The sequence below is a fragment of the Megachile rotundata genome, chromosome 2 (assembly GCF_050947335.1).
Source record: "Megachile rotundata isolate GNS110a chromosome 2, iyMegRotu1, whole genome shotgun sequence".
Taxonomy (NCBI): Eukaryota; Metazoa; Arthropoda; class Insecta; order Hymenoptera; family Megachilidae; genus Megachile; species Megachile rotundata.
The window spans coordinates 13,893,679-13,916,788 of record NC_134984.1 but is presented as its reverse complement, the minus strand read 5'-3'; the positions used below and the strand labels follow the sequence as shown (position 1 = coordinate 13,916,788).

General features: G+C 31.0%; 1 protein-coding gene across 1 annotated transcript in view; it reads left to right on the top strand.

Annotated features, from left to right (window-relative positions):
* Positions 1-3,010: 3,010 nt before the first annotated feature.
* Positions 3,011-23,110, top strand: part of wdp (Leucine rich repeat protein windpipe) — a 32,045-nt gene continuing 11,945 nt past the window's right edge. The window contains exon 1 of the mRNA XM_076529146.1: positions 3,011-3,289. The gene's annotated coding sequence lies outside the window, so the exon portion shown is untranslated. The remainder of the gene's footprint in view (positions 3,290-23,110) is intronic.

Sequence of the window (23,110 nt, the reverse complement as noted above, 5' to 3'; positions counted from 1 at the left end):
TATTAATTTTAAATCAAATTGTTAATTATTAATTTCATTAAGACTGTTCAACATGTATTTAATTTTTTTTAAGGTCATTGTGTATTTTTATTATTTGTCTCATTGTATTGGTGTTAAAGGAAATTATTCTCAAACTTGACTCTTAGAAATGATTAATTTTTCAGTTAAACTATTAATTTAATTAAGTTCTTAAATAAATTATGAATCAAACTTTTCCTCAATTTCATTTTGATCGATTTTAATTTTTCATTTACATTCGCGTCATACAAAATTATTAGTAATTTAATAAAATGGTTACTTAACTGTCCAAATATAGCTCAGTCTCTACACATATTTCATTTCTATGAACGTCATTCGAATCAGCCATTTTAATTTTTTACATTGTATTCACGTCACAAGAAATTCTTCCCAAACTTGACTTTACTAAATCATTAACAATTTCATTAAAATTATTACCTATCAACTGTGTAAATATATACTAGTCTCAGTACTTCGTTTCATTGAACATCGTTCAAATCGTCAATTTTAATTTTTGACATTGTACTCACATCACAAGAAATTCTTCCGAAACTTGACTTTACTAAATCATTAACAATTTCATTAAAATTATTACCTATCAACTGTGTAAATATATACTAGTCTCAGTACTTCGTTTCATTGAACATCGTTCAAATCGTCAATTTTAATTTTTGACATTGTACTCATGTCACAAGAAATTCTTCCAAAACTTGACTTTACTAAATCATTAACAATTTCATTAAAATTATTACCTATCAACTGTGTAAATATATACTAGTCTCAGTACTTCGTTTCATTGAACATCGTTCAAATCGTCAATTTTAATTTTTGACATTGTACTCACATCAGAAGAAATTCTTCCCAAACTTGACTTTACTAAATCATTAACAATTTCATTAAAATTATTACCTATCAACTGTCATAATATATCCTGATCTCAGTGCTTCGTTTCATTGAACATCGTTCAAATCGTCAATTTTAATTTTTGACATTGTACTCATGTCACAAGAAATTCTTCCAAAACTTGACTTTACTAAATCATTAACAATTTCATTAAAATTATTACCTATCAACTGTCATAATATATCCTGATCTCAGTGCTTCGTTTCATTGAACATCGTTCAAATCGTCAATTTTAATTTTTGACATTGTACTCATGTCACAAGAAATTCTTCCAAAACTTGACTTTACTAAATCATTAACAATTTCATTAAAATTATTACCTATCAACTGTGTAAATATATACTAGTCTCAGTACTTCGTTTCATTGAACATCGTTCAAATCGTCAATTTTAATTTTTGACATTGTACTCACATCAGAAGAAATTCTTCCCAAACTTGACTTTACTAAATCATTAACAATTTCATTAAAATTATTACCTATCAACTGTCATAATATATCCTGATCTCAGTGCTTCGTTTCATTGAACATCGTTCAAATCGTCAATTTTAATTTTTGACATTGTACTCATGTCACAAGAAATTCTTCCAAAACTTGACTTTACTAAATCATTAACAATTTCATTAAAATTATTACCTATCAACTGTGTAAATATATACTAGTCTCAGTACTTCGTTTCATTGAACATCGTTCAAATCGTCAATTTTAATTTTTGACATTGTACTCACATCAGAAGAAATTCTTCCCAAACTTGACTTTACTAAATCATTAACAATTTCATTAAAATTATTACCTATCAACTGTCATAATATATCCTGATCTCAGTGCTTCGTTTCATTGAACATCGTTCAAATCGTCAATTTTAATTTTTGACATTGTACTCATGTCACAAGAAATTCTTCCAGAACTTGACTTTACTAAATCATTAACAATTTCATTAAAATTATTACCTATCAACTGTGTAAATATATACTAGTCTCAGTACTTCGTTTCATTGAACATCGTTCAAATCGTCAATTTTAATTTTTGACATTGTACTCACATCAGAAGAAATTCTTCCCAAACTTGACTTTACTAAATCATTAACAATTTCATTAAAATTATTACCTATCAACTGTCATAATATATCCTGATCTCAGTGCTTCGTTTCATTGAACATCGTTCAAATCGTCAATTTTAATTTTTGACATTGTACTCATGTCACAAGAAATTCTTCCAGAACTTGACTTTACTAAATCATTAACAATTTCATTAAAATTATTACCTATCAACTGTGTAAATATATACTAGTCTCAGTACTTCGTTTCATTGAACATCGTTCAAATCGTCAATTTTAATTTTTGACATTGTACTCACATCAGAAGAAATTCTTCCCAAACTTGACTTTACTAAATCATTAACAATTTCATTAAAATTATTACCTATCAACTGTCATAATATATCCTGATCTCAGTGCTTCGTTTCATTGAACATCATTCAAATCGTCAATTTTAATTTTTGACATTGTACTCACGTTACAAGAAATTCTTCCCAAACTTGACTTTACCAAATCATTGACAATTTCATTAAAATTATTATTCATCAACTGTGTAAATATATACTAGTCTCAGTACTTCGTTTCATTGAACATCGTTCAAATCGTCAATTTTAATTTTTGACATTGTACTCACATCAGAAGAAATTCTTCCCAAACTTGACTTTACTAAATCATTAACAATTTCATTAAAATTATTACCTATCAACTGTGTAAATATATACTAGTCTCAGTACTTCGTTTCATTGAACATCATTCAAATCGTCAATTTTAATTTTTGACATTGTACTCACGTCATAAGAAATTCTTCCCTAACTCACCTTTCCAAATGCTGTTACTTCTGAACGCCATCGAATTTCTGTTCGTATCCACGTCGCAAGAAATCGATGAAAAGTCGCAAGCGAGGCGATAACATATCGATACACCCGTTAGGGAACGAGCAGTGATTTCGAAAACGATTTTACCGGTACCGCGGGACAAATCGCGCACACCTATCGTTGCCAACCGTGGTGGGGCCAAATACGAGATCGAGCGGGGAGTTGGTAAGCTTGTTGGCTGGTTACGTTCTTTCACTCGGAGACTGTCAGAGTCCACAGTTCTAACTCGGCCTCAGACTACGATAGGTCGTGTCGGTTCGATCTTGCCGCGAATTCGTCTCCCGCGCCTCCGTTCATTTTTGCTTTCGGTTCAAACATCCTCGAATTGACTTTCACCGATTTACGTGTTCAGTTGCGCCGTTCCTCGAGTTCGTTTCTGTTGTTTCGAGTGTTCACCACAAGGATTCAAGGATGCTTTATTGTTACAGGAGATCGCATTAAGGAACGATATAGCGAGAGGTAAGAGCACGTTGTTCACAGAGTCTTTCACTATCATGCTTTGATTTTCTTTTTATAAGGAAATTTCGAATAACGTGGGGTGAGAAAATAGTTTCGTTGTAGGTGCTTTTTAAACGCAAGAGATCGCTGTTGGAGATTTTGTTTAAACCGTGGAGTCATGTAGAAAGAGTTCTTTAAAGATTTAATCTTGTATACAATGTTTGATAAGAATGGTTTACTCTTTTACTTGTTTCATGCTGTTAGTGTTTTTGTGATAATTATTACGAATCAAGTATTGTAAAAGTTCTTTGAAATTACTTCGATTGTCGTAATTTGTGAAGAGTGTCGCGGCGCGAAAATAGGTGTCAAAAATTGGGGTGCGCGGAAATTAGGGATGGGGGAGTTTGGAGGCATAGAAACTGGGGATGAAGGAATTTAGGGATCATTGTTATGTTCTTTGAAAATATTTGGGATACTTTTTAATTTGAAGAAATTTGGAATTATAGAAATTGAAAAATTCTGAGGCTTAGAAATATTTTGATTGATACAAAAATTTGAGAATATAGATCTTAAATGTAGAAAGTTTTGATGTTATCAATGCAGTAATAGAATTATAGAAGTTATAGAATTTAGGAAATAAAAAATATTTAAAATCCAGGAAAATGAAGATGTAGATATTTAAAAAGATAAGGATTTCGAAATATAGTAATTTAAAGAATATTTGGTGATATCAGCGTTTGGATCGGGCTAATGACCATGGTAGTCGACGCCCGCAACAAGAATCAATCAATCAATCAATCAATCAACGTTTCGATAAAATTTGAGAAAATGAATATTTGAAAATATAAGAAACATGAAAACGTAGGAAAATTACAACAAATTAAAGAATGTTTGTGAATTAATGAAAGAATGAAATTATGTATCGATTTCTAAATTGATTTAGGATATATTTATTGTAATATTGTACTCCAATACAGGCTACTAAATTATTTTTACTTGTGTAACTTTTCAAAAATTTCAACATACAAGAATTTTAATTATTATTTGGTTATTAACGAAGAATTTATTATTTTTCATTTAATTACCGATCGCGCAAGAAATTACCGACCGCGTAAAAAACAATAGTTTGAAGGTTCCCATAGGTATTTAACTGACGTTTGATTTTGATTAACGTGCATTTTATGTCTTAAAACATTGAAATTAAATTACTATTTAACGAATAAATCTTTTATCTAACGAATTAAAAAATATATGTGAAATATTAAGTTCAGCGCGTGTTCCAATGTCTACGATCGATGCGCGCGCAGTGGTTAAAAAAGGACAGAATACACTCCGTATTAAATTACTACAAACTGCAATTTAACTATTGAAACTACTAAATATTAATTCATTATAAATCAACAAATATTGTCAGCTATTTCCATATATTTTCTCGAATAAATAGAAGAATTTAATTTGATAATAGATTACAAACGCATCATTTTTATACACATCCCATCAGTTTTATACCCAGAGTTGGCGGGAAAATTCAAATTCTTCAGGGTATAAAAGCGCGTGCGGACGCTGTATTCGCAGAACAACTTTCAGTTTAGAGCCAGCAGGAACATATTTGCAAAATTTCCTTCATCTACTTATCGAAACTAAGAATTAAAAAAAGCGTCGTGTTCCTCAATAAGTTCGATCTTCTATATTTTACCAGTTTTATAAAACTGTTCTTCCGGTTTCAGTCATTTGTCTTTTTCATGAAAATAGAGCGAAACGAAACTCCGACTTCGCGATAACCGAGGTCAAGCAATGGAGTGCATGTCAGCTTTGTTTTTATCTTCGATAAATATGGATAATCTTCATTGCATGGTTTTATCGCGAGAAATATATACTGCAGAAATCGATGTAAGAAACTGGCAATTATTAATTTCCAAAATATTATATAAGTTTCGAAGCAACTGAATAATTGAGTAGGAATGATTCGGGTAAAGGAAAGGGCAAAATTGCACCGAAGCGGACTCGCCCCGAGTGACCTTGATCTTTATGCACGTTGTCAAGTTATCGTAACATTCAGAATGTTTCAGCGGCAGATTATTGCTCGTTTAAAATAAATTTAACGAATTACTCATAATGTAAATGTGTGTTTATTTAGAAAATTACCACATAATACATGTATTATGAGGAAATGTATAACAATCTTCCATTAAATATACTGTTAGTATTTGTTGTATTTGCGTGTAGTTATGAAACAGGAGAAAGTATCATTTTCGAATAATAAACGTAATAGATTTTATCATTAATTGCAACAATGTCCGTATACATGAATGCGAGATATTACCACTGGTTCCTGGAAGTGCACACTTTAACGCCACCCGTCGATATGATATCATTTGTTACTGAATTGTCGAGTTGAAAAAATTATATTGCTACATTTTTTATTATAACGTTGCAGGATTATATCGAATGGATCATTGAAATTTGCGCCATCAAGGTACTAATCGTTTTGATTCGTCTTTTTCTGCTACTTCAGGCGCTGTTTCTTCGGTTTACGGTAACCTTTTTCTATAGAAATCCGCTCCCATTCAAGACTGTCCCGTATTCTGTTGAATTGTTTATTAATATTATAATTCTTTAACCTTGGAATATCATTTAACATGAATATTAAATTCTCGATTTTCGGAGTATAGCGAAGAGCAATACAATAAACGTCACTGGAACCATATGCATCATCCATAAATGATACAAAATCTTTAAACGCTAGTGGATAGTTTTTGTTATTATCAATGTGCGATTTTATTGGCATTAACGCAATCTCATAATTTGGAGGACTTCGAGATTTCTTTTCAGGTACTTCTGTTTTGGAATGAGGTCTCTTATCATTTGAACTTCCCGCAACAACTTCGGCGGACGTCTTAGGAATATTAATTGTCACATTTATTGCTGCCGATGCAGTATTACAATTTGTACGTTCGCGAGACATACTTATATTTGATTTTGTTATGTGATGAGGGTCCTCATGACTTGAACTTTCCTCACTAACTTCGTCGGACTCACCACTTGAACTTTCTTCACTAACTTCGTCGGACTCACCACTTGAACTTTCTTCACTAACTTCGGCGGATGTATTAGGAATATTAATTGTCATATTTATTGCTGCCAATGCAGTATTAGAATTTGTATGTTCATGAGATATGCTTGTACCTGGTTTTGTTGTAGGCCGAGGTTCCTTATTATTTGAACTTCCCGCGAGAATAGTATCAGGCGCATTAGGATTATTATAAATTGCCGGTCTTACTGATGCCGATGTAGTATTATCATACATATACTTTGGTATACGTACTATTAGTTTTGGTATAGGAGGACGTTCCTTATTATTTGAACTTCCCGCAAGAATAGTATCAGGCGCATTAGGATTATTCGCAATTGCCGATGTTACTGATGCCGATGCAGTTTTATAATTTGTATGTTCACGAGATGTGCTCGTACCTGGTTTTGTTATAGGCCGAAGGTCCTTAGTATTTGAACTTTCCAGAATAATTACATCTGGCTCATTAGGATTATTGATAGTTGGCGGTGTTATTGATGTCTTATTAGAATTTGTATATTCACGAGATATACTTTTTCTTGGTTTTGTTGTAAAACAAGGTTCCGTATCATTTGGACTACCCGCATTAACTTTATCGGGCGCATCAGGATTACTATCAGTTGCCGATTTTTGCAATGCCAATGAAATCCTGTCACCTGTATTACCGCTTGAACTTTCTGCAGTAATTTTATCATCTACCGCAGCAGGACAATTTAATGCTTTATGTTTGCTGTCATGGCAAATAGAGCAAACCCTGTACTTTTGCACGCAGACAAAGTGAATGAGCGATCCATTGGAAATTTTCAAGCGAGAGTGGACTAAATCATTGTCGCTTGGATGTATATATACTATTTTGTCGCAATTTTGATTCTCAATTTCCGAGAACAAATTGATATTAAGTTTTTCCAATTCTCGTTTTATATCGTTATCGCATATCGTATCAGGCACTTCACACAACCGTATTTTAAAATATTGTATAGGTTTTATTTCCAATTCACGGCCTTTGATATTAATCTTCCTGTGATTTGTCCTCAATAGTTTCGCCGATTCTTCGCTTGATACAAAAACGAACACGTATTTATTATTAAAACTTTTTGCATATACCGGCTCGTGTACCAATGTCATTATTACGTCATTATAATCTTCAATACTAAAATCATCTACAGCGTCTGTGACCATTGCTAGCTCTTCAAGCAAACTACTCATTCTGCGTTGACACGTGTGCACTCGAAAGTCCAATTGTTATTCGGTTGTTTAATTAACAGCACATACATGTGAAAGACTTTGAACACGTCTACACGACTCAAATGATGCCGAGAAACTATCAGATTTTTCATGAGTCATGGAGAACTCACTGATATGATATCAATATGCCTAATATATATAGCAAAAGATATCATGACTTTTCTATATTATGACTCTCTGTACATGATATCATACTTGCAGATAAATTTTGTCCACTATTATTTGTGGGATGGTGTGGAAAATAATAATAGTTCTTTTATACATTTAATAACACACACATGTATATATATATATTTCACATTAGTTCGGAGATACAAAAGATACAGAAGATACGGAAAGATACGGAAAAGATACGGAAGAGCAAACTCCTTCATTATTAAAATAACGGAAGTGATTATGGCAATGAAAATTCCACCGTACATGCAGCCACAACGAGAAACGAACGGACGAGCATCGAGAGTGCGCGTAACTTTGGCTGCTCGATAAATATCCGTTCACTAGAAGAGCTTGTCTCCGAAGCGCCTATTTAGGGTATTTATCGAGCCGGTACTGTATGTACTCGTTTATCCTTGTCGAGACATCTGTCGAATTTTTAAAGGGGTTCAACAAAAATATTAATCGTTCTTCGTGTACAGTGTCATTGTGCTACTTTCTTGTCAATGATCTGCAATGTGCTTACGATTATACATTAAATTAGAAAGTGCACATAGGATTGTAACAATCGTACGCAACAAAGAAATCGCAGGAATATACCGACAATAAAATACCAAGCTTCCAAATGCAAGATGTTCTTAACCATCTTAATTTGTGTATGAAATTAGTATTATCCGAGGCACGACGATTATTATTAGATATTTCGAATGCCATCCTGTCTGTGGAAGTTTTCACAGTATTTTCGATTCTAAATTGGTCTACCGTGTGAGAGCCAGTGCTCCACTTCAAGGACAAACATCTTAAAACTCTTCATTTTCTCAAGCGAGAACGCGACAACGTTGGATTTGTTATAGACAGACTCAGGATTATACGTGGATTCTGATTAACGTCTCGTTGCGTAAGATCCATTTAGGTCGCGACAAAGAAGGTATGCCTAAGTCCGAGCAGGTATTTCACTGTACTTAAAACGGGAACTTTATTGCTTGATACTTATCGGTACTTTTCATTTTCACTTATCATCTTTCACGTACCATATCTGCTCAACAAGAATACGTTAGTTAACAAATACTGAAAATTTGAAATTCTGGTGTCTTTGAAAAGCGCAATGGTACACATTCGTAAAACACGATTAAAGTTGAAAGTATAATTGTTGTTTCTGCGCGCTTCTTCGTCAGTTTGATATGCAGAGAAATTTTATAACTTAAAACCAGGAAATTGGGGATATGAAATTTTAGTCATTTGTGAATTTGAGAATCTATGAATTTATAAATTTGTGAACATGAGGTTTTCGGAATTTGGGAATCACCGAGTTTTTAAATTTAGGAACTAGGAAATCTTATAAACACGAAATTTCAGAAATGTGGAAACTTGAAAATTTAGGGATTTGTAAATTTACAAATCGAATAGATTCATTGCAACGAAGGATCAAAACCTCAAAATTGCCGTTAGATTAAACGCGCTCTTAAGCAAACTATTCACGATTAACTACCGATTTAATTACAAAGTTATTGAAAAAAATAACGTCAGACATATGTACATAATTGCCCTAAACGTTCACAGTTTTTCCTATTCATGATATCCTCGGGGCACTTTTACCTCGTTCTTAAACCAAAAAATTCTTGTGTAATTAAAGTTGCGCTCATGATGAATGCCACGTGCTACGAAACGTGTCGATCCTAGGGTACAGAACGAAATCACTGTAGGTTCTGAATTAGAGCACTGTTACCGTTTTCTTGTAGCTAAGAATCCGTTGACAAATACTGCACAGCGAATGGGTGTGTTCCATTTTCGTAACACACTCATTCGAGATAATATCTGATAATCGTTCTATATCTGAACTGATTAAGACATTCGGCCATGTTTGAAATAAACTGTTTGTTCGAAAGAATTTTTTCTGTTAACATTGCAAACATTCATATATTGATTTTCTTTAAATAATTTCATTATTTTAATAATACTATAATTTAATATTCATATCGATGCAATATGACGAATATCTCTAATATTCAGTAGAAATTTTTATTTAAAAAATGAAAGAGTTTCGTGTTCCTTGCAGAGACCATTTTTAAAATACCTGAAAGGCAACGTAGTTTTCACCGAACGTGAAACAAAAATGTGACACTCGTTTCACGGAAAATTTCGCATTCGCCGGATATCTTTCTCCGAAGTTCCAATCATACTTCTCAGGCACGTATCACGGCATGCTAGATAATCTATCTAACCGTTTTTCTAGCATTCTTAGTTTAATCTGAAGTACTGACAAAGTCTTAAATTCTACGAACCGACTTGTCGTTATAACCGATGCTTGCAACGCAACGAGAAATGTGTAAAATCACGTAATCGCGATGCTTTCGTTCGGCCATTATCCGTGACCTGTACAGAAAAAGATTCATTGACCCCGTTGAAATCAGACCTCGAAACGTTTATTATAACTCTTGGTTTGTTCTGCGGCTTGATATTCTTTTTCCGTCGATTTAAGTAATCGTTTCTTTCTTTTTTACGCGGTTCAGAAATACAAGAGGCGACACTCTGATGCTTCGAAAATGATCCCTTAATGTGCAAACGGGCGGGAAATTTAAATCGAGAGAATTCTGTTATGGATAATATTTCTATTATTTCTATTATTGCGATATTTCAAAAAAATTCGTGAAGGAAGATGTTTCATTCGTGTAATGTGATTTGCAGATTTTTACTTATATAAGGTATTCAATATATTGCCAAAAAAGTGAGAACGTCAACTTGCTTGAACATAAATATAACTTTCGCCACATTGCATTATTGATACCACTTTTTTAGCAAACTTATAAATTTGACAGACTTAGTGTTTTTTGAATACGTAATTTGATATAAATATGTATAGCAACGTGTGTATTGAATTAACAAATTTTTGAATTCAAGGCCATTTCGGGGTCACGGTATTCTGTGTCATTGAAATCGTACTGACGTCAGATACAATTCTGGAGAGACAGAAATATATGGTGACATTTAAAAAAATCGAAACTGTCTTGACATTTCATCGAAAAATAAATTTTGCGAAAATGTGCAGTGAATGATGTACAATGAATAATATACAATGAACACTATACAATGAACAACATACAATGAACATCATACAATGAACATTATACAATAAACAACATACAATGAACAACATACAATGAACATCATGCAATGAACACTATACAGTGAACACCTTACAATGAACACTATACAATGAACACTATACAATGAACACTATACAATGAACACTATACAATGAACACTATACAATGAACACTATATAGTGAACACTATACAATGAACACTATACAGTGAACACCTTACAATGAACACTATACAATGAACAACATACAATGAACATCATACAATGAACATTATACAATAAACAACATACAATGAACAACATACAATGAACATCATACAATGAACACTATACAGTGAACACTATACAATGAACACTATACAATGAACACTATACAGTGAACACTATACAATGAACACTATACAGTGAACACTATACAATGAACACTATACAATGAACACTATACAATAAACATCATACAATGAACACTATTACAATGAACACTATACAATGAACAACATACAATGAACAACATAAAATGAGCATCGCACAATAAAGACTATACAATGAACAACGTACAATGAACTCTATACAATGAACACTATGCAGTGAACATCATACAATGAACATTATTACAATGAACACTATACAATGAACATCGTACACTGAACAACATACAATGAACAACATACAATGAACACTATTACAATGAACACTATACAATGAACATCATACAATGAACATCATGCAATGAAGACTATACAATGAACAACATACAATGAACGCTATTACAATGAACACTATACAATGAACAATATACAATAAACAATACACAATGAACAACATACAATGATCATCACACAATAAACAATATACAATCACAATGTGCAATCAACAAATTTAAATATTCAATACATAACATACGACGTAAATTGCAAAATATGTAACGTTACACAAATATACAATTGTGTAAGAATTCAGGGCAATATAACGAGAGTCTACTAAAAGTGAATCATAAATTGCGTTAGCATAGTTTTTTACAAATTGTGATATCTTGGTTTCGTTCTCATAGTCAACTTCACCTCGAGCACGAAATGTCTAATCACCTGATATTCGTGCGGTCGTACTCGAAATAAGCGGCAATTAAAAAAGAGAAAAAGAAAAGGAAATAAATGAAGGTGATACACGCGTGTCAGGATCGTTGCGCGACTCGCAACTTGCGCAACGCGTCGTCGTATCGCAATATTACATCAGAATTTCACCGTACACGGGGCCGTCCGCAATAACGGTCGTTTTCGTTGTCCACCATCGGTTTCTTAGACCACCAATGTAACGCGGATCATTGCTGTTAAGTACAAGAAACAACACGTGTAAGCGAAAAGGTGATGCGAAATAGATAGGGGAGAACATACTGAAAATGAATTGTATAAGGAAAATAGAATTACGATGACTTAAGGGAGATGAGGTTTTTATGGGGACGCGCTAATTAACGATTGTTAATAATAGGAGAGATTGAATGTGTGGAAATGTGCGGAAAGGAGTTTGTATATTTGCGAAGTTGAAAAATTTCATTTAGGAATTTTTATGTTTTAGAATGTCTGTATTTGTAAATTTTGAAATTGGGGGTATGTAGGTCCAGATTTTTATGTGTGAGAAGTTCTGTATTTTAAATTTAGAAATTTTTCATCATTGACATTTCCTAATTTTCAAATTTATAGAGATTTAAATTTCCCGGTTTCTATATTTCTGAATTTCCATATTTCCCTGTTTCAAAATTTCTCAATTTTCAATTTTACAAATATCTAAATTTCCCAGTTTCTACATTTTCGAATTTCCACATTTCCCTGTTTCAAAATTTCTCAATTTTCAATTTTGCAAATATCTAAATTACCCAGTTTCTACATTTCCGAATTTCCACATCTCCCTGCTTCAAAATTTCCCAGATTCTAAATTTCCCAATTTCCATGTATTCCTGCTTCAAAATTTTCCAAATCCTAAATTTCCCAATTTTCAAATTTACAAATATATAAATTTTCCAATTCACAAATTTACAAATATATAAATTTTCCAATTCACAAATTTACAAATATTAAAATTTCTCAATTCACAAATTCACAAATGTTCACAAATTCATAAATTTCCCAATTTCTAAATTTTGATATTTCTAAATTCCTCCACTCCAAAATTTCCGAATACCCAAATTTCCCAATTTACAAATTCGAAAATGTATCACATTCTGGGCAAAAAAGTTTGAAAGCTACAAAATGGAATATGAGGTGCGTGGAAAGCGCGCCCTGCTTCTTAACTCTAACGACGCTACTGAGCGATACATCCTGGATGTTCATAACAACGTCCACATCGCCAGTGTTTCTTTTGAAACAAGAAATATATCGTGACTACGTTCTTGTGTAACAGAACATAACTGTGCGGAGTTCACGGGTCATTTCTGTCGTGTTCGGTGTATCAGCATTGCTAATGCTTGTACAGTAGCGTCCTTTTCTATTTTAACACCCGGTTGGATAAGAAAACGACACGCAACATTGAACATTTCCCTCGGCGCTAACAATAAGTTGCGCAAATATTGCAACATGATAACGAGCTGAATGGGAAGAAGATTTCGAATACGGATGAAAATGTATTTTTGGAATTTTTGGAAAAAATTGTCGTTTTGAGATGTGAATATATGAAGGTAGATTTGGTGGAGAATGTTACATAAATCAAATCTCAGTTGTTTAGGTTTAGAAATTTATTTTTTAAATAGGTTAAAAATTTTTGGAATGATGGTAGAGATTTGGAGATGTTTGGTTTTATTAGTGGATTCAATTTAATATTGAATTAATATTTAATAGAAGTACATGAATAAAATTTTAGTAATTTACGTTTAGAAATTTATTTTTTAAATAGGTTAAAAATTGTTGAAAGGATGGTAGATATTTGGAGATGTTTGGTTTTATTATTGGATTCAATTTAATATTGAATTAATATTTAATAGAAGTACATGAATAAAATCTCAGTTATTTACGTTTAGAAATTTATTTTTTAAATAGGTCAAAAATTGTTGAAAGGATAGTAGATATTTGGAGATATTTGGTTCTATTATTGGATTCAACTTAATATTGAATTAATATTTAATGGTAGTACATGAATAAAATCTCAGCTATTTACATTCAGAAATTTATTTTTTAAATAGGTTAAAAATTATTGGAATGATGGTAGACGTTTGGTTTTAATATTGCATTCAATTTAATATTGAATTAATATTTAATGGAAGTACATAAATAAAATCTCACTGATTTAGCGCACGAAGATTTTCCTAGTTAACAGTGAGTCACAGAAAGAATGTCCAAAGAACTTATTCAATATGAGAATGAAAATCCTTGTTTGACGTTATCGCGTGTTAATAGGTTTATGATAAAACGTACGTAAAATTAGCAGCCCGTTAATAAATGTGCTTTCAACTTATTCGAAATGTGATAATAAAACGTGATGTCATGTAACGATAAAAATACCTTCTTTGGAAAATTTTTAGTTCACCTGTAGCGATAACATTTTTAGTTTTTGATATAAGGAATTATAGATTCACACTCGTTTCCCTAAATTATTTATAATTTATTGAACAAGTAATAAATGTTTTGTAAAATTTATTGAACAGGTTAGGTTATTTTATTAAGTAGGGAATAAATATTTTTAAAAATTTATTATACAAGTAATAATTATTTTTTTGATATTTATTAAGCAAGTAACAAATATTTTACAAAATTTATTAAGCAAGTACTACTTATTTTTTGATATGTATTAAGCAAGTAACAAATATTTTACAAAATTGATTACACAAGTAATAAATATTTTATAAAATTTATTAAACAAGTAATAAATATTTTTTGTTATTTATTAAACAAGTCGCAAATATATTCTAAAATTTATTAAACAAGTAATAAATATTTTATAAAATTTACCAAACAAGTAATAAATATTTTATAAAATTTACCAAACAAGTAATAAATACTTTCCAAAATTTACTGAACAAGTAATAATTGTCTTTTAACATTTATTAAACAAGTAACAAGTATTCCTTAAAATTTATTAAACAGGTAATATTTTCTAAAATTGACTAAACCAGTAATAAATATTTTTTAATATACATCTAATGCATGTAAATGTCAATAACAAAATCCTGCAATAATTATCGTTGCACAGAACGTACTATTTTTCCCGAATAAAATTAAAAATGAAATATTGTTTCAACTTTATCTCTTTACATGTTAATCGTATTGCGAAATGTTTCCGATATTTTTATCGTAGAAGTAAAACAGTTACGCTATTTTCGTCAGACGGTTCTATTAAGAACAGGCAAAAATAACAAGAAAAATGGATCATCGTGGAGCAATTATAACAGTGATAAAAACTTTACTGATGAAGCGACGTAAACATATTTCTGTCATACCTCTTTATTTAACCGATATTTGCATATGAATTTGAAACTTGACATTTAATACACATTAAGTAACAAAAAAGGTAATATTTAAACTGTTTTGAATGTTAGTCTCATTTGATTAATGATTTGTTTATTACAAAATGTTGAATGAAAGGAAACATTAATGAAATTATTATATGTATGTATAATTTATTTGGATATACAAATAAACAATGTAGAAGAATACAATTGTGTAACATTCAACAGAAAAGAAAAATGCATTCGATATTTTAAAATCTTCAAATAAATTTTATTTTACCTCTGCACAATTTCAATCTTGCTTAACGGAGTATGTATATTTAATGTAAGCACCGGCACAATAATAAAATTCCAGTAGAAAACTGTTTTCACTTATTTCAAGATCGTGGTAAGAATAGTCACAGAAACAAAGAATGAAAATAAACGAGAAAAGTAGCAACTTTCTTATTTTAAATTACAGAGATAAATTGTACGCCAACTTCCAAATTCCTTTAAACTGACCAACTTCAATAATTTTACACTTCATTAGAATTGAAAGGGAACATAAACTTGTCTACATAAATTCTTATTTAAAATTATTTGAGTAAAAATCGTAGTAAATCATTTTCTTTATTAATCTTCAGTTTGATTTATTGCAGATAAAATTATTTTTATAGCTGATTATTTTTGAGAATTTTTGTTGAATAACAATTTTGAATAATTTCTGTTAAATAACTTTTCAAGTGTTTAACAAACTATATTACTAATTATAATTATTATAATTAATAATTACTATAATTACTAATATTGCAAATTATAAATTGTAGAGTATTAAACTATAAATTACTTGAGATATTAATATGATATATTAAATTAGTTGACACGACATAATTTATAATTAACTAAAATTCATATATAAATCAAATATCAACGACACATAATTCAAAGTACTAAAAAGTAAAAAAGAACTCGTGAATTATCATATTTTTAACAAAACCTTGAAGTATCGCCTTTACCAAAATACTAAAGTTAATTAAGTGTGTTAAGTGTCAAAACACATTTCGTTAATTAAGTACGAGAATGACGAAGGAATTTGAAAATTAAGAATCATGACGAAACGAAAAACTTGTAATAGTCGTGAGGTTGACAGATAAACTACAGTAACAGTAAATAACAGTATGTACATTTGACATTGGTTGTTCTAGTGTAAATGACACGTGCTAGAAAGAGGTGACTAAAATGGTAAAGGTGGGTTTTGATGATGTCGCGTGGTCGTAAACACCTGGCGACTTGTTATCGTGCTGTTGCACCAATCACACTTTTATTTGCGAATAATTCTTAGATCATATTTAAAAATGCGACTGTTTATGCAAATATTTTCACAACGTGGTACATATTAGATTAGTAATTTCGTTCCTGGGATTTATATAATTTTAGTGTGATATTAGTGTATTTGTTAAATATGGAATTATATTTTTTAGGATATTACACTAATACAATTTGTGGAAGTATAATTATATTTTTATATAGGTATAAATATAATTATAATTATGTTTCTTTGTGTAAAATTACTGTATTTATAAAATAGAATGTTTAATTGAGGTTAGAATTGCGTCCGCCATGTTGGATAACTTCGGGTCAGGTTCGGTAGCATTCGGAAAGGATCGGCAAGGCAGGGCGGGAAATTAAACATCAGGGAGTTTGAGAAGTTGGAGATTTAATATTTCGAGAAATTGAAAGGATTTGAAAACTCAGACACTTGAATGTTTAATATTTTGGGAATTTGGAAATTGAAGATTTAGTTATTTCGAAATTTTAATATTTAAAGATTTAGAAATTTGATAATTTTAGAATTTGGAGATATAATAATTTGTTAGTTTTGGAACTTGCAGATATAGTAATTTCGAAATTGTAACACTTAGAGATTTAGTAATTTGATAAATTTGGAACTTGGAGATATTTGAGTTTAGAGACTTAATGTATAGAGAGTTTAGAGACTTGTACATTAATGAATGCACAAATTAAAAAATTTACTAATTTGAAAATTTAAACAATTTGAAAACAATAATTTAGAAGTTCTAAAATTTACAGATCTACTAATTAAATTTGAGAATTTAAAATTGAATTTTCTCCATCATCTTAAACTACATATTCAGTAAATTCTGTTATCAAATTCACCTCTTGCTCCCTTTTCGATATCGTCACCTATAAATATCACCCTGGATTTCCAATAAATCAGTGAAATTTACGCGACAGAAATAGCGGCACAGTAAAACTTTGTCTGTGCAATTTTAAGACGCGTGTTTAGAATTTATTGCAATATAAATTCGCAATCGTAAAATTCGCAACGAGAAATGTTAACAAGCAATGGCCACGCCCACCAGCACTTTGGACTTAAAAAAACACTTCAGTCACAGGTTTACTGTTGTCACAAGTAACTGTACACTCGGAAATAAGTACAACATGATAAGATGCGATAATAAAGATACCACGAAGTAAATAATATTCGAATCAAGGTTCCTCCTATGTCTTCTGCAATTACTTGGACTTTCAAACCTATTTAAACTTCTTTATAGTTTAATTAATATTTTTTATAGATTACTTCTTTATAGATTAATATTTCTTATAGTTTATTTAATTACAAGTATTGTGAACAAATATTTAGAACCATTTCGTTTAGAATAAATTTCATTTGCGATCTTAAATAATCAAGATGGCGTAACTTCACGTAAACTTGAAATATCTCAGGAACCATTCACTTTCTTCGTATACCTTGAAGCATTTTTACGTAAAATATTTTAAAGAACCGTTCCATCTAAAGAAAGATGTATAAGCTCATACTTTACAGTTTATTTAATTACAAGTATTTCAGAAATATTGTCAACAAATATTTAGAGCCATTTCGTTTAGAATAAATTTCATTTGCGATCTTAAATAATCAAGATGGCGTAACCTCACGTCAACTTGAAATATCTCAGGAACCATTCACTTTCTTCGCATAATACCCTGAAGCACTTTTACATAAAATATTTCAAAGAATCGGTCCCTCTAAAAAAAGAATTATGTTACTAAACATTTCAACTTGACCTTTTCAAGGTCATTCCAAAGTCAAATACGAGTATTTATCCTTTGACACCGAATAAATTTTATTGTGTCGTTCACAGTTTGCGAGATATTCGTTTGCTCTAAGATTTCTGTGGACCCAGGAGTTGTTGATCGAAAAACAAATAAAACAATAAGTGCTAAGATTGAATTCTAAATTAACCACTTACTAATCGAAAATAATACTTCAGAAATATCTTCTTATCTTCTAACACTATTCAAGGTTCTTCTCGTCACGAATAGATATTATCGCAGCTAATAGCTGTCTGTCTTCTGATCATCGAATTTTTACAAAGTACATATTTTACGATATACATCTTTTTATTCTGGAAGCTAGATTAATTGACGTGAGTTTATTCGTCATCGACTATTTGTATGAAAGATTTATAGAGCCGATACCAAAGTAGCACATCTGTTGCTGCTTCCATGAAAGCATTTAGAGGGTCAAGGTCAACTTGTTGATTGAACGTAATCGTGTGATCATCTTAAAATTGAGTAGCCGTCAGAAGGATAACGGGCTCGTTTTGAGGGACATTGTCCTTAAATTGTAAATTTCAAGGCATGCAAATCAGGTTGACCTTATGTCTGTCGCAACAGACTGATACATATTTCTTGTTCACTATTCTCTGAAGGCACGAAAAATTAACTTGTTGATTTTAACATTCAACTACTGTCGAGGTTTTATTTACTTCGTGATTTGAATTTTTTATTTAACAATCATACTAGTTGTAATTACAGCAATAACTTAGTAGTGACCAAATAATTTTTACTTGTTAATTAAATTTTTTAATTAATAGGACAATTAAATTGTTGCTAATAAAGTGTACAATTAAATGTTTATTGGTCAAGTGGACAATTAACTATTTACTGGGAGTTGGACAATTTAATATTTATTAATAAATTGCACAAATAAATACTTATTAATAAACTGAACACCTGAATACTTATTAATTGGACAATTAAATATTTACCAATAAATCTGACAATCAAATAATTTATTTATATTACATTCAAACAAAGAACATATTTATTAATATGTTATATAATTTATTTAATTTGTTACTGTCAGTTATTATTCATTGTTACGATACAATTGATCTCTATGTATCATTAAATATTTATTTAATATCAAAATTAATTAGTCGCATTTATTTTATTATACATATCTAAGCACATGTTAAAAATTAATCACTTGATATTCAATATTCAATAACAAAGAATTGTATTGATTTATTACTATTGTTTCACTAACTGCAATGTCTCTATTGTCAATATTATCTTCTCCCTATATCAAAATATTTTCTGCAATATTCTCATTGAAAATAATTCGCAGTAGAAATTTATCGCTGCAGTTGTATCCGCTGTGACAGGGCATTTTATTCGTTGAAATTTTGTGTCGTTTATATTCGTGATCAGCAGATCAAGATGAGCGTCTGAAACATGGCTCGCTCTCCTTTTCGAGTGACGTGCGCGATGTTCGTGCCTTTTGTTTCGCCACGAAATGTGTGTCAGCGGCGAGATATGATTCTTAATTGCTTCCATTGGTTGTCAATAAGAATTATTTTAGAAGTATTGGCCGGCTGATCTCTGCGTCTCGAATAGATTTCGCTGCAGCTGAGCCACTGTAAAATATTTAACGTCACGAAAACGTACAGTACTTAACAGTTCTAAGTTGCAGATTGCGTGTACGTTTTTTAACGTTACTTATCAGTCACGTTACATTATTTATTAATTCTTTATTACTGGAGTATGAAGTTTTATAATGGTTCGTGATATGCGAAAATGAATAGGGGCTCTCAACCTTTACGTGAACATGCGTTTAATAAAATTGATATGAAATTAATATGTCATGTTATGTTAATAGTGGTGAATTAATAAGATCGTGCATTAATAAAATCAACATGGTACATTAATAACATCAACATGCTATATTGATAAAATAAACACGTATTAGTAAAATTAACATGTCATATTAATGAAATCAACTACTGTACTATTAACAAAATTATCCGATTGTATTAATAAAATCAATCACTGTAGTACTATAGTCAAATAGTTAAATAGTTGAATAGTAGTATAGTGGTACAAGAATATAGTAAAAAAACAATGCAGAAATATAATGATACAATGAAATAGTGGTATAGTAGTATAGTAAGACATTAATATAGTAGTGTTGTATTATAGTAGAATGGAACTGTAGTAGTTTATTAGTACAATAATATATTAGTATAATATTGGAGCAGATTCAGAGCAGTATAGTGAAATAATTGAATAGTGGTGTAGTAGAATAATGGTACAGTGCTATAGTGATATAGTAGCCTAGTAGTAGTGGTATATTAGTATAGTAGTGTAATAGTTTAGTAGTATAGTAGTGTAGTAGTGTAGCAGCATAATAGTATAGTAGCATAGTATAGTAGTAGTATAGTAGTATAGTAGTATAGTAGTATAGTAGTATAGTAGTATAGTAGCATAGTAGCATAGTAGCATAGTAGTATAGTAGTATAGTAGTATAGTAGTATAGTAGTATAGTAGTATAGTAGTATAACAGTATAGCAGTACAGCAGTACAGTAGTACAGTAGTACAGTAGTATAGTAGTATAGTAGTATAGTAGTATAGTAGTGTAGTAGTATAGTAGTATAGTAGTTTAGTAGTGCACGAGTTTATTAAGATAGTACCTTTGTAAAACAGTAATCTACTAAAATAACACAATAGTGTTATTTTAAAACTGCATATGAGAATAATAACACATTAAAATAGTAAAAAGACAAAAACGACGAAATTCGAAAATACCAGGACAATGAAATAATAAAATCCTACAGTGGTCCATAAGAATGCAAACATAACAAAGTAATAAAATAACACGGTATTATTCCTAAACCAGTATAATAATAAAATACTAAGATAAAACAGTGAAATATCGACAAAGCGAAATAATAAATACTGAACGTATAAAATCTTCGTTCCTAACACTACGTACAGACACCCATAATCGCTAATCGTTCAAACGTGGCAATAAAATCTCTAAAACGTATTAATTAAAATCTTCCAAACGACCCGATCAAACGAGCACACGATAAAACCCGTGGCAACTTTTATTTCGTCGATCGTTTTCCAATAAAGAAAACAGTATTTATCGGCGGCGGATCATCGAGGTACCAATTTTCCTTCTTTTCTGTCAGGTTTCTTGCGCGTTTCCAGACCGCTCGTTACATCATTATCTCCGGCTATTTACAAGCGGCATTCAATAACTTCTCTCCAGAAATTACAGCGTCTATCAAACGGTAATTAGAACTCGGACTTTTTAATAATCACATTGTGCGATCGAACCGGCGAGCGCGTAAAGTAAAAAAAGATATTAGAAAAATCCGACCGGTTTCTTTCCGTCGCATTAATAACCTCTGACGAGCGTCGCGAACGAGCCTCGAACGATTTTCATCGCGCGTCATTCGATGAAAAAGCATCGGTCATTTTTTTCCGATGTCACGGGCTGTTGATCATTCTGTTTGGATCGGATTCGCGAGTTAGCCGAGTTAGGAAAGCGAATATGACTCGATATTGGCTATTGCCACGAGTTGATTGACCTGTTCCGACGTATGCACCGAGGCCGATTTTTGGTGCGTTACGGTTTGCTAATCGTTTCGCACGACCGGCTGCCATCGATACTTGTGTGGTTGAGACACTCTCCCCGTGTGGCCTGTGTGCCTCTCTTTTTCGCTTTCTTTCCCCTTAGCGTCTTTTTCCTCTTGATTCATTGCGCTGCACATTCCCTCGCGCTATTTTCCTTACAGGGTCGACGGAGAAACTTTTTCGTCACAGAGGTTTCTTTCCTCGTAGCGGAATTTTTCTGTTTGGCAATTAGGAAAGTTGGAAATTTTGAGGAAGGAATTTGAGAGTGTAGGGTGTTACAGGTTAGGTGATTTTTATGTCAAAAAAACTGAAAATTTGATACTGAAAAATTGAAAAAATTGAAGAATTCAATAACTCATTAATTGAATAATTGAATAATTGACGAATTGAATAATTGGCGAATTGAATAATTGACGAATTGAATAATCGAAAAATTGAAGAATTGAAGAATCGAGGAATTGAAGAGTTGAAGAATTGAAAAATTGAAAAATTGAAAAATTGAAAAATTGAAAAATTGAAAAATTGAAAAATTAAAAAATTGAAAAATTGAAAAATTGAAAAATTGAAAAATTGAAAAATTGAAAAATTGAAAAATTGAACAATTGAACAATTGAAAAATTGAAAAATTGAACAATTGAAAAATTGAAAAATTGAAAAATGAAAAATTGAAAAATTGAACAATTGAACAATTGAAAAATTGAAAAATTGAACAATTGAAAAATTGAAAAATTGAAAAATGAAAAATTGAAAAATTGAAAAATTGAAAAATTGAAAAATTGAAAAACTAAAAACTTGAAAAATTGAATAATCGAAAAGTCGAAAAATCGAAAAATTGAAAAATTGAAAGCCTCTTGATTAGAAAATATAAAAATCCAAATATTGCAACGTGAAAATATGAAATTTAAAAATTAATAAACAAAAAATCACTTGAAAGAGTCTGCGTAGGGAATTCCACAGGCGACACAGGTGTGTACGAGTAATAATGCACACGTTCTAACTCAACTCGTTCGAAGCCCGTATCCTTTTTCTTCGGTTTCTACTGTTCCACGTCTTCAGGTTCTCGCGGAACACCTCGGGTGGATCACTGTAAATGGATATCGCAGACAACCGAGCATCTGTGCTTGCGATAA